Raw genomic sequence first — 12,288 nt, 5'->3', positions numbered from 1 at the left:
CCTGCCATAAGTCACTGATCACTGTCATAAATCGCTGATCACCGCCATAAGTCGCTGATCGCCGCTATTATTAGTATAATAAAAAAAAAATCCCAGTATCTTTCCCACCATTTGTAGATGCTATAAATTTCACGTAAACCAAATAATTTACACATATTGGGATTTTTTTTTAGCAAAGACATGTTGCAGAATACATTTTGGCAGAAATTTATGACTAAATTTGATTTTTACAATTTTTTTACTGGACATGTTTTATAGCAAAAAGTCCAAAATATTGTTTTTTTTTTTTCCAAATTGTCAGCCTTTTCTTTATAGCGCAAAAAATAAAAAACGCACAGGCAATCAAATACCACTGAAAGAAAGCTCTTTTTGTGTGACAAAAAGGACATCAATTTTATTTATGTACCATATAGCATAACCGCACAATTGTCCGTTAAACTAGCGCAGCGCTGTATAGCAAAAAAAATGTCGTAAGTTGCAGTATCTATACCATAGTTTGTAGACGCTATAACTTTCACACAAAGCAATCAATATACACTCATTGGGATTTTTTTTACCAAAAATATGTAGAAGAATACATTTTGGCCTAAATTTATAACTAACTTTGAGTTTACTATATATTTTTTATAGCTGAAAGTAAAAAATATAGTTTTTCTTCAACATTTTTGGTCTTTTTTTGTTTATGAAAAATAAAAAGCGCACAGGTGATCAAATACCACTGAAAGAAAGCTCTATTTGTGTGAAAAAAAGGACGTAAATTTTGTTTGGGTGCAGCATTGCATGACCGCGCAATTATCAGTTGAATTAGTGCAACGCCAAGTAGAAAAAAGAGGCCTGGTCATTAAGGGAGGTAAATCCTCAGGAGGGCAGGTGGTTAAAAAAGAGTTACGTCTTTCAGTCAAGTTCAGGTGCGATTTTCAATGTCATACTCTTTAACAATTCGCACCTGAATCTCATCTGAATTGTTAGCGAAGTTGCACCAGACAGGGATTGACATTGCTCTGCAATCCGGCCCCACACATATGTGAACCCAGGCTAAATGGGATTAAAAAACTCCAACATAGAATTTGTGCCCTAATGATGATGTCACCTATGTACCATTGGCTGGTGAGAGCTGATAAGGAGGGACTGTGTATTTATAGCCTCTGTATGTATCTCATGCATTCAGGGTATCCCCTTAGGTCAGGGACTGACAGGTCTACACTTTTCCCCATTGAAACAAGTTTGAAACCATTATATGAGATTCTGATATTTTCCCATTCCTCCCAACTTTTGAACTTCAGAATGAGAGACACTTGAGGGAGGAAATTACCTGTGGCATGCGTAATGCGCTGGGGCAAAAATGGATGTGGCCAAATTCTTAACAGTGGGAGGAGCCTAAGGGGCATGGTTAAACAAAACCCTGGCTTTCTTCTACCTATAAAATATGCTTTGATTGCTGTGCCACATGCAAGAGTCTCAAGGACACAAACCCCAGCACAATTATTCAAAAAAAAGGAATAAAAAAACCTTCCATTACAAATGGTTTTACACAAACTGTGGAAGAGTGCGTTACGCAAAGTATGGAAGGATTCAGGAATGTGTTAGGTTCAGAGTGCAGGATTCAGCGATGTATTTCATACAGAGTGCAGGATTCAGGGAAGCGTTTCATACAGAGTGCAGGATTCAGGGATGTGTTTCATACAGAGTGAAAGATTCAGGAGTGCATTTCATACAGAGTGCAGGATTCAGGGATGTGTTTCATACAGAGTGAAAGATTCAGGAGTGCATTTCATACAGAGTGCAGGATTCAGGAGTGCATTTCATACAGAGTGCAGGATTCAGGAGTGCATTTCATACAGAGTGCAGGATTCAGGAGTGCGTAACATACAGAGTGCAGGATTCAGGAGTGCGTAACATACAGAGTGCAGGATTCAGGGATGTGTTTCATACAGAGTGCAGGATTCAGGAGTGCATTTCATACAGAGTGCAGGATTCAGGGATGCGTTATGTACAGAGTGCAGGATTCAGGGATGCGTTACGTACAGGGTGCAGGATTCAGGGATGCGTTACGTACAGAGTGCAGGATTCAGGGATGCGTTACGTACAGAGTGCAGGATTCAGGGATGCGTTACGTACAGGGTGCAGGATTCAGGGATGTGTTACGTACAGAGTGCAGGATTCAGGAGTGCATTTCATACAGAGTGCAGGATTCAGGAGTGCATTTCATACAGAGTGCAGGATTCCGGAGTGCGTAACATACAGAGTGCAGGATTCAGGAGTGCATTTCATACAGAGTGCAGGATTCCGGAGTGCGTAACATACAGAGTGCAGGATTCAGGAGTGCGTAACATACAGAGTGCAGGATTCAGGAGTGCGTTACATACAGAGTGCAGGATTCAGGAGTGCGTTACATACAGAGTGCAGGATTCAGGAGTGCGTTACATACAGAGTGCAGGATTCAGGAGTGCAATTCATACAGAGTGCAGGATTCAGGGCTACGTTACATACAGAGTGCAGGATTCAGGGATACGTTACATACAGAGTGCAGGATCCAGGGATGCGTTACATACAGAGTGCAGGATTCAGGAGTGCAGTTCATACAGAGTGCAGGATTAAGGGATGCGTTTCATACAGAGTGCAGGATTCAGGGATGTGTTTTATACAGAGTGCATTTCATACAGAGTGCAGGATTCAGGAGTGCGTAACATACAGAGTACAGGATTCAGGAGTGCGTTACATACAGAGTGCAGGATTCCAGAGTGCAATTCATACAGAGTGCAGGATTCAGGGCTACGTTACATACAGAGTGCAGGATTCAGGGCAACGTTACATACACAGTGCAGGATTCAGGGCTATGTTACGTACAGAGTGCAGGATTCAGGGATGCGTTACGTACAGAGTGCAGGATTCAGGGATGTGTTACGTATAGAGTGCAGGATTCAGGGCTATGTTACGTACAGACTGCAGGATTCAGGGAAGCGTTACGTACAGAGTGCAGGATTCAGGGATGCGTTACATACAGAGTGCAAGATTCAGGGATGCGTTACATACAGAGTGCAGGATTCGGGGATGCATTACGTACAGACTGCAGGATTCAGGGAAGCGTTACGTACAGAGTGCAGGATTCAGGGATGCGTTACGTACAGAGTGCAGGATTCAGGGATGTGTTACATACAGAGTGCAAGATTCAGGGATGCGTTACATACAGAGTGCAGGATTCAGGGATGCGTTACATACAGAGTGCAAGATTCAGGGATGCGTTACATACAGAGTGCAGGATTCGGGGATGCATTACGTACAGACTGCAGGATTCAGGGAAGCGTTACGTACAGAGTGCAGGATTCAGGGATGCGTTATGTACAGAGTGCAGGATTCAGGGATGCGTTATGTACAGAGTGCAGGATTCAGGGATACTTTACGTACAGAGTGCAGGATTCAGGGATGCGTTACGTACAGAGTGCAGGATTCAGGGATGCGTTACGTAGAGAGTGCAGGATTCAGGGATGCGTTATGTACAGAGTGCAGGATTCAGGGATACTTTACGTACAGAGTGCAGGATTCAGGGATGCGTTACATACAGAGTGCAAGATTCAGGGATGCGTTACGTACAGAGTGCAGGATTCGGGGATGCATTACGTACAGACTGCAGGATTCAGGGAAGCGTTACGTACAGAGTGCAGGATTCAGGGATGCGTTACGTACAGAGTGCAGGATTCAGGGATGTGTTACATACAGAGTGCAAGATTCAGGGATGCGTTACATACAGAGTGCAGGATTCAGGGATGCGTTACATACAGAGTGCAAGATTCAGGGATGCGTTACATACAGAGTGCAGGATTCGGGGATGCATTACGTACAGACTGCAGGATGCAGGGAAGCGTTACGTACAGAGTGCAGGATTCAGGGATGCGTTATGTACAGAGTGCAGGATTCAGGGATACTTTACGTACAGAGTGCAGGATTCAGGGATGCGTTACGTACAGAGTGCAGGATTCAGGGATGCGTTAGGTACAGAGTGCAGGATTCAGGGATGCGTTACGTACAGAGTGCAGGATTCAGGGAAGCGTTACGTACAGAGTGCAGGATTCAGGGAAGCGTTACATACAGAGTGCAGGATTCAGGGATGCGTTACGTACAGAGTGCAGGATTCAGGGATGCGTTACGTACAGAGTGCAGGATTCAGGGATGCGTTACGTACAGAGGGCAGGATTCAGGGATGCGTTACGTACAGAGTGCAGGATTCAGGGATACTTTACGTACAGAGTGCAGAATTCAGGGATGCGTTGTGTACAGAGTGCAGGATTCAGGGATGTATTGTGCACAGAGTGCAAGGTTCAGAAGTTAGTTAAACCACAAAGAGACCAATTAAACATACACTTACATTCTAAAATCTTGATTAACAGCATACAGGAGCCGAGGCAAGAATGCCGACATAAGATGTATAACAAATGAGTGTATCCGAGCCGGACCTTCAGCAGTGTGAACATTTAGCACAGCTAGGGATTGGTGAACAATAAGAAAGAGTGGCGCTGTCAAGTCTAACCTGTTATTTAGGGAATGGGTGGGGCTGATATGTGTTTCAGGGGCTCTGCCCCCTATTAAAAACTACCCGTTCATAGGAAAACAGCCAGAATTTATACAGTGACAATCGGGAAAAAGGTGGCAAGGAGCAGGACCAATTGGAACTACTGCATGTGCACCCACAGCGGTGTACAATTCAGGTTTACTATACACCGCTGTGGGTGCACATGCAGTAGTTCCAATTGGTCCTGCTCCTTGTTACCATGTTCCCTGGCCAGCAATGTATAAATAGGCTGTTTGTCTATACAGTGCCTGCTTAGCAAAGGGAGCGGAGCTGCTGAAATGCATATCAGCCTCGCCCATCTTCGACATCACAGGTTGACGTCAGCTGCACGCTGTCTCTCTCACTCTCTCCCCACTGGCTAGCCCACCAATCCCTGGCTGTGCTAAATGTGCACACTGTTCACACTGCTGCAGGTCTTGCTTGACTGGAAGTTAGCATATAAAAAATACATAGAGTAATGCGGGACAAAGTCCCTGTACACCAGGACGTGGGACAAAGGTGAAAATGCAAGAAAGTGTCACCCAATCCGGGACTTTTGGGAGGTATGATTTTCCAATTTAAAACTTGTGTTATTTTATATGTGCTTTTTTTGCCTTTTTTTCCCCACTGTTTATTGGTATTAGTGTTGCAGAATTATCACTATGAATCTTCCATGTTTAGGGCACCACCTTAGGTCAAAATGTAAGAGGTCTACACTTTGCCCCCTTTAACCAGGTTTTCACACTCATTGTACACGATTCTGATATTTTTCTCATTTCAAAGTTATGTTATTGTATGCATGGTTTATTACCTTTGTTTTGCCACTGTTTTTTGGTGTTGTGGCCTAATTCCGCTCAGTGTGCCAGAAAGCATAGTAAACTCCTAGTACTAAATTCCTGGCAGAGCACACTTTTATGTTCCCGACTCAGAATTTTCACTATTTTTCAAAGTTTGCAAAATGGCATTCTTCTACGTTCAATATACATCCCAACAGTGCAAAGTAAAAGAGAAAACCAATTGAGAAAACCAGTGCAGGTGGGCTGTTACCACTCTCTGGTGAGTCTACCATTCATAACAGTTTCTTTTTTCTTCATGAGATTACAAAGCTCCAGTAGCCTTTGGGCCCCAATCATGACTTAACCACCACCCCTTAGGTCAGGGATTGACAGGTCTACACTTTTCCCCTTGAACCAGGTTTTGGTACTCATTATAGGTGATTCTTATAGTTTCTTGTTTGTAAGCTGTGTTATTGTACATGTGGTTTATTGCCTTTGTTTTCCCTTTGTTTATTGATATTGTGGCATAATTCCCCAATAAACAATCCTTCCTTCATTCTCTGTGTGTCAGCAAATGTGGCAAACTCCTCGTACTTAGTTCCTGGCAGAGCTCCCCATTAGATGCCCAACTCTGGAATTTTGCTTTTTTGCAAAGTTTGCATTTCTTAACATTTGAATGATATCCCAACAGTGCCAAGTAAGAGAGTTTGGCATAGCTTTTTGATCTTCTAATCTTACATGTGTACAAATAGTTCACATGGGGATATTACTTTAGGTAGATGATGTGATGTCTTAATTTAACCAAAGGCATTTGTTGGTTGCTGAAAGCAGCCTAGATTTTCATGTATTTTGGTGTGTTTTGAAAAAAGCTGTTAAAGAAACTTCATTTTCCTCATCCACTATAAATGATTACCATGAACTTGGTTCAAACCAACGCAGATATTCATCCATCAAATCTTAAGAACAGCACCTTGACCTCTCAACAACCCCAATCACTGTAAAGGAATGAGTAACCGCGAAAGGAGTGCTTATTTTCACTCTAGAGAAAACAGTGCAGGTGTTACCATTCTTTGGTGAGTCTACTGTTTACAACAGGGATTTACTCTGAGGAACGTTTCTTTTTTCTTCATGAGATTATAAAGTTCTTATAACCATTGAGCTCCAATTATGACTTAACCATTTGGCCATTTTTCTCACTATGTGGTAAGAAATACCTGAAAAAGGATTGAAGATTTTCATATTGGAGGAGAGTATTAGCCTTTCCATTAGGATTCTACCAGTAAGCACAGGTATTTGCTCTGACAATTTTAATTCCTTAATGGGATTACAAAACTCCAACATAGACTTTGAACAATACAGATGGTTGCCATCAGCTATTTACCACTGGGCAAGGAGGGCTGATAAGAAGGGACTATGTTTATATACTGTAGTAGCTGTATGTAACCTTTTTCAGAGCCTTCAATTGCCACAACTGTTTACAAGAAGTGGGGTTCAAACCCACATGGTTATTCATCCTATGGATCTTAAGTCCAACACCGTAACCACTCAGCCATCCTGGTAACTATATGACTTTTGTCAACCGACAAAGAGTGCTTATTTTCACATTGTCGAAAACCAGTGCAGGTGGACTTTTACCATTCCTTGTTGACTCTGCCATTCACAACAGGGATTTTCTCTGAGGGATGTTTCTTATTACCATATGAGATGACAAAGCTCCAATAGCATTTGGGTCGCAATCATGACTTAACCACTTTGCCATTTCTCTCGCTATGCAGCACAGGACATCTGAGAAAAGAGTGGTGATTTTCATTTTGGAGGAGAGTATAGAAGGTTGACTGTTAGCCTTTGGAATGATGATTCTACCAGTAAGCACAGGGACTTGTTCTGACAAGTGCTTTTGTAGTCTTTTTATAGTCCCTGTATGTAACTTCCATTTGTAGGGCATATCCTTAGGTTGTAGTCCGACAGGTCTACAATTTGTACCCTTGAACCTGGTTTTTGTACTCATTATAGATGATTATTATTTTTGTGCATTTTTAACTTGTGTTATTGTATACATGTTTTTTTTTTTTTTATTTTGCCTCTGATTATGGTATTGTTGCCTTATTCCCCAATAAACAATCCTTCTTTCATTTTCAGTGTGTCAGGAAATGTAGTAAACTCTTAGAACTGATTTCTTGGCAAAGCACCTGATTAGGTTTCCAAGGGTGAACTTTTTCAAAGTTGGCAGAACGGCATTTCATTGTCAAGCCAACAGTGCCAAGAAATCGACTTTGGCACAGCTTTTTGACCTTCTGCTCTCACGCTTGTACGAAAAGATCACGTGGTGATATTACTTCAAGTAGATGAAATGACTTCTTGATTTAACAAGAGGCATTTGTTAGTTGCTGAAAGCAGCCTATATTTTCATCTTATGTTGTGTGTTTTAAAACCTTTTTTCAGAGCTTTCAATTGCCACAACTGCTATAAATGTTTACCAGGAGTGGGGTTCGAACCCACGTGGATATTCATCCATTGGATCTTAAGTCCAACGCCTTAACCACTCGGCCATCCTGGTGACTGTTGTTTGTCCCCTGAGAGAGAGTGCTTTTTTTCACTTTGACGTAAACCACTGCAGGTGGCCTGTTACCTTTCATTTTTGACTCTGCCATTAACAACAGGGATTTGCTCTGAAGGATGTTTCTTATTACCATATGAGATGACAAAGCTCCAATAGCTTTTGGTTCGCAATCATGAGTTAACCACTCTGCCATTTCTCTCGCTATGCAGCACAGGACATCTGAGAAAAGAGTGCTGATTTTCATGTTGGAAGAGAGTATAGAAGGTTGACTGTTAGCCTTTGGAATGATGATTCTACCAGTAAGCACAGGGACTTGTTCTGACTATTGCTTTTGTAGTCTTTTTATAGTCCCTGTATGTAACTTCCATTTTTAGGGCATACCCTTAGGTTGTTGTCCGACAGGTCTACAATTTGTACCCTTGAACCAGGTTTTTGTACTCATTATAGGTGATTATTATTTTTTTGCGTTTTTAACTTGTGTTATTGTATACATGATTTTTTTTCTTTTTTTTTGCCTCTATTTATTGGTATTGTTGCCTTATTCCCCAATAAACAATCCTTCTTTAATTTTCAGTGTGTCAGGAAATGTAGTAAACTCTTAGAAGTGATTTCTTGGCAAAGCACCTGATTAGGTTTCCAACGGTGAACTTTTTCAAAGTTGGCAGAACGGCATTTCATTGTCAAGCCAACAGTGCCAAGAAATCGACTTTGGCACAGCTTTTTGACCTTCTGCTCTCACGCTTGTACGAAAGGATCACGTGGTGATATTACTTGAAGTAGATGAAATGACTTCTTGATTTAACAAGAGGCATTTGTTAGTTGCTGAAAGCAGCCTATATTTTCATCTTATGTTGTGTGTTTTAAAACCTTTTTCTGAGCTTTCAATTGTCACAACTGCTATAAATGTTTACCAGGAGCGGGGTTTGAACCCACGTGGATATTCATCCATTGGATCTTAAGTCCAACGCCTTAACCACTCGGCCATCCTGGTGATTGTTATCTGTCCCCTGAGAGAGAGTGCTTTTTTTCACTTTGATGTAAACCACTGCAGGTGGCCTTTTACCATTCATTTTTGACTCTGCCATTAACAACAGGAATTTGCTCTGAAGGATGTTTCTTATTACCATATGAGATGACAAAGCTCCAATATCTTTTGGTTCGCAATCATGAGTTAACCACTCTGCCATTTCTCTCGCTATGCAGCACAGGACATCTGAGAAAAGAGTGCTGATTTTCATGTTGGAGGAGAGTATAGAAGGTTGACTGTTAGCCTTTGGAATGATGATTCTACCAGTAATCACAGGGACTTGTTCTGACAAGTGCTTTTGTAGTCTTTTTATAGTCCCTGTATGTAGCTTCCATTTTTAGGGCATACCCTTAGGTTGTTGTCCGACAGGTCTACAATTTGTACCCTTGAACCAGGTTTTTGTACTCATTATAGGTGATTATTATTTTTTTGCGTTTTTAATTTGTGTTATTGTATACATGATTTTTTTTCTTTTTTTTTGCCTCTATTTATTGGTATTGTTGCCTTATTCCCCAATAAACAATCCTTCTTTAATTTTCAGTGTGTCAGGAAATGTAGTAAACTCTTAGAACTGATTTCTTGGCAAAGCACCTGATTAGGTTTCCAACGGTGAACTTTTTCAAAGTTGGCAGAACGGCATTTCATTGTCAAGCCAACAGTGCCAAGAAATCGACTTTGGCACAGCTTTTTGACCTTCTGCTCTCACGCTTGTACGAAAGGATCACGTGGTGATACTACTTCAAGTAGATGAAATGACTTCTTGATTTAACAAGAGGCATTTGTTAGTTGCTGAAAGCAGCCTATATTTTCATCTTATGTTGTGTGTTTTAAAACCTTTTTCAGAGCTTTCAATTGCCACAACTGCTATAAATGTTTACCAGGAGTGGGATTCGAACCCACGTGGATATTCATCCATTGGATCTTAAGTCCAACGCCTTAACCACTCGGCCATCCTGGTGACTGTTGTTTGGACACTGTGAGAGAGTGCTTTTTTTCACTTTGTCGAAAACCAGTGCAGGTGGCCTGTTACCATTCATTTTTGACTCTGCCATTCACAACAGGGATTTGCTCTGAAGGATGTTTCTTATTACCATATGAGATGACAAAGCTCCAATAGCCTTTGGTTCGCAATCATGAGTTAACCACTCTGCCATTTCTCTCGCTATGCAGCACAGGACATCTGAGAAAAGAGTTCTGATTTTCATGTTGGAGGAGAGTATAGAAGGTTGACTGTTAGCCTTTGGAATGATGATTCTACCAGTAAGCACAGGGACTTGTTCTGACAAGTGCTTTTGTAGTCTTTTTATAGTCCCTGTATGTAACTTCCATTTTTAGGGCATACCCTTAGGTTGTTGTCCGACAGGTCTACAATTTGTACCCTTGAACCAGGTTTTTGTACTCATTATAGGTGATTATTATTTTTTTGCGTTTTTAACTTGTGTTATTGTATACATTTTTTTTTCTTTTTTTTGCCTCTATTTATTGGTATTGTTTCCTTATTCCCCAATAAACAATCCTTCTTTCATTTTCAGTGTGTCAGGAAATGTAGTAAACTCTTAGAAGTGATTTCTTGGCAAAGCACCTGATTAGGTTTCCAACGGTGAACTTTTTCAAAGTTGGCAGAACGGCATTTCATTGTCAAGCCAACAGTGCCAAGAAATCGACTTTGGCACAGCTTTTTGACCTTCTGCTCTCACGCTTGTACGAAAGGATCACGTGGTGATATTACTTCAAGTAGATGAAATGACTTCTTGATTTAACAAGAGGCATTTGTTAGTTGCTGAAAGCAGCCTATATTTTCATCTTATGTTGTGTGTTTTAAAACCTTTTTCAGAGCTTTCAATTGTCAAAACTGCTATAAATGTTTACCAGGAGTGGGGTTCGAACCCACGTGGATATTCATCCATTGGATCTTAAGTCCAACGCCTTAACCACTCGGCCATCCTGGTGATTGTTATCTGTCCCCTGAGAGAGAGTGCTTTTTTTCACTTTGATGTAAACCACTGCAGGTGGCCTTTTACCATTCATTTTTGACTCTGCCATTCACAACAGGAATTTGCTCTGAAGGATGTTTCTTATTACCATATGAGATGACAAAGCTCCAATAGCTTTTGGTTCGCAATCATGAGTTAACCACTCTGCCATTTCTCTCGCTATGCAGCACAGGACATCTGAGAAAAGAGTGCTGATTTTCATGTTGGAGGAGAGTATAGAAGGTTGACTGTTAGCCTTTGGAATGATGATTTTACCAGTAATCACAGGGACTTGTTCTGACAAGTGCTTTTGTAGTCTTTTTATAGTCCCTGTATGTAACGTCCATTTTTAGGGCATACCCTTAGGTTGTTGTCCGACAGGTCTACAATTTGTACCCTTGAACCAGGTTTTTGTACTCATTATAGGTGATTATTATTTTTTTGCATTTTTAACTTGTGTTATTGTATACATTTTTTTTTCTTTTTTTTGCCTCTATTTATTGGTATTGTTGCCTTATTCCCCAATAAACAATCCTTCTTTCATTTTCAGTGTGTCAGGAAATGTAGTAAACTCTTAGAAGTGATTTCTTGGCAAAGCACCTGATTAGGTTTCCAACGGTGAACTTTTTCAAAGTTGGCAGAACGGCATTTCATTGTCAAGCCAACAGTGCCAAGAAATCGACTTTGGCACAGCTTTTTGACCTTCTGCTCTCACGCTTGTACGAAAGGATCACGTGGTGATACTGCTTCAAGTAGATGAAATGACTTCTTGATTTAACAAGAGGCATTTGTTAGTTGCTGAAAGCAGCCTATATTTTCATCTTATGTTGTGTGTTTTAAAACCTTTTTCAGAGCTTTCAATTGCCACAACTGCTATAAATGTTTACCAGGAGTGGGGTTCGAACCCACGTGGATATTCATCCATTGGATCTTAAGTCCAACGCCTTAACCACTCGGCCATCCTGGTGACTGTTGTTTGGACACTGTGAGAGAGTGCTTTTTTTCACTTTGTCGAAAACCAGTGCAGGTGGCCTGTTACCATTCATTTTTGACTCTGCCATTCACAACAGGGATTTGCTCTGAAGGATGTTTCTTATTACCATATGAGATGACAAAGCTCCAATAGCCTTTGGTTCGCAATCATGAGTTAACCACTCTGCCATTTCTCTCGCTATGCAGCACAGGACATCTGAGAAAAGAGTTCTGATTTTCATGTTGGAGGAGAGTATAGAAGGTTGACTGTTAGCCTTTGGAATGATGATTCTACCAGTAAGCACAGGGACTTGTTCTGACAAGTGCTTTTGTAGTCTTTTTATAGTCCCTGTATGTAACTTCCATTTTTAGGGCATACCCTTAGGTTGTTGTCCGACAGGTCTACAATTTGTACCCTTGAACCAGGTTTTTGT

At 41.1% G+C, this 12,288-nt stretch overlaps 5 non-coding genes across 5 annotated transcripts; all 5 read right to left on the bottom strand.

Moving 5' to 3' along the window:
- Nucleotides 1-7,796: 7,796 nt before the first annotated feature.
- On the bottom strand, nt 7,797-7,879 carry TRNAL-UAA (transfer RNA leucine (anticodon UAA)). Its single transcript has one exon. It is a non-coding gene; the product is annotated as a tRNA-Leu (tRNA).
- Nucleotides 7,880-8,790: 911 nt separating this feature from the next.
- On the bottom strand, nt 8,791-8,873 carry TRNAL-UAA (transfer RNA leucine (anticodon UAA)). Its single transcript has one exon. It is a non-coding gene; the product is annotated as a tRNA-Leu (tRNA).
- Nucleotides 8,874-9,784: 911 nt separating this feature from the next.
- TRNAL-UAA (transfer RNA leucine (anticodon UAA)) lies at nt 9,785-9,867 on the bottom strand. Its single transcript has one exon. It is a non-coding gene; the product is annotated as a tRNA-Leu (tRNA).
- Nucleotides 9,868-10,775: 908 nt separating this feature from the next.
- On the bottom strand, nt 10,776-10,858 carry TRNAL-UAA (transfer RNA leucine (anticodon UAA)). Its single transcript has one exon. It is a non-coding gene; the product is annotated as a tRNA-Leu (tRNA).
- A 908-nt stretch (nt 10,859-11,766) lies between these two features.
- On the bottom strand, nt 11,767-11,849 carry TRNAL-UAA (transfer RNA leucine (anticodon UAA)). Its single transcript has one exon. It is a non-coding gene; the product is annotated as a tRNA-Leu (tRNA).
- Between the last annotated feature and the right edge of the window lie 439 nt (nt 11,850-12,288).

This window comes from Staurois parvus, unplaced genomic scaffold (genome assembly GCF_062004578.1).
Source record: "Staurois parvus isolate SC_StPar_1 unplaced genomic scaffold, SC_StPar_1.0 ptg000390l, whole genome shotgun sequence".
Lineage (NCBI taxonomy): Eukaryota > Metazoa > Chordata > Amphibia > Anura > Ranidae > Staurois > Staurois parvus.
Note: the sequence above shows the minus strand (reverse complement) of the source record. Positions and strands in the feature narration are given on the sequence as shown.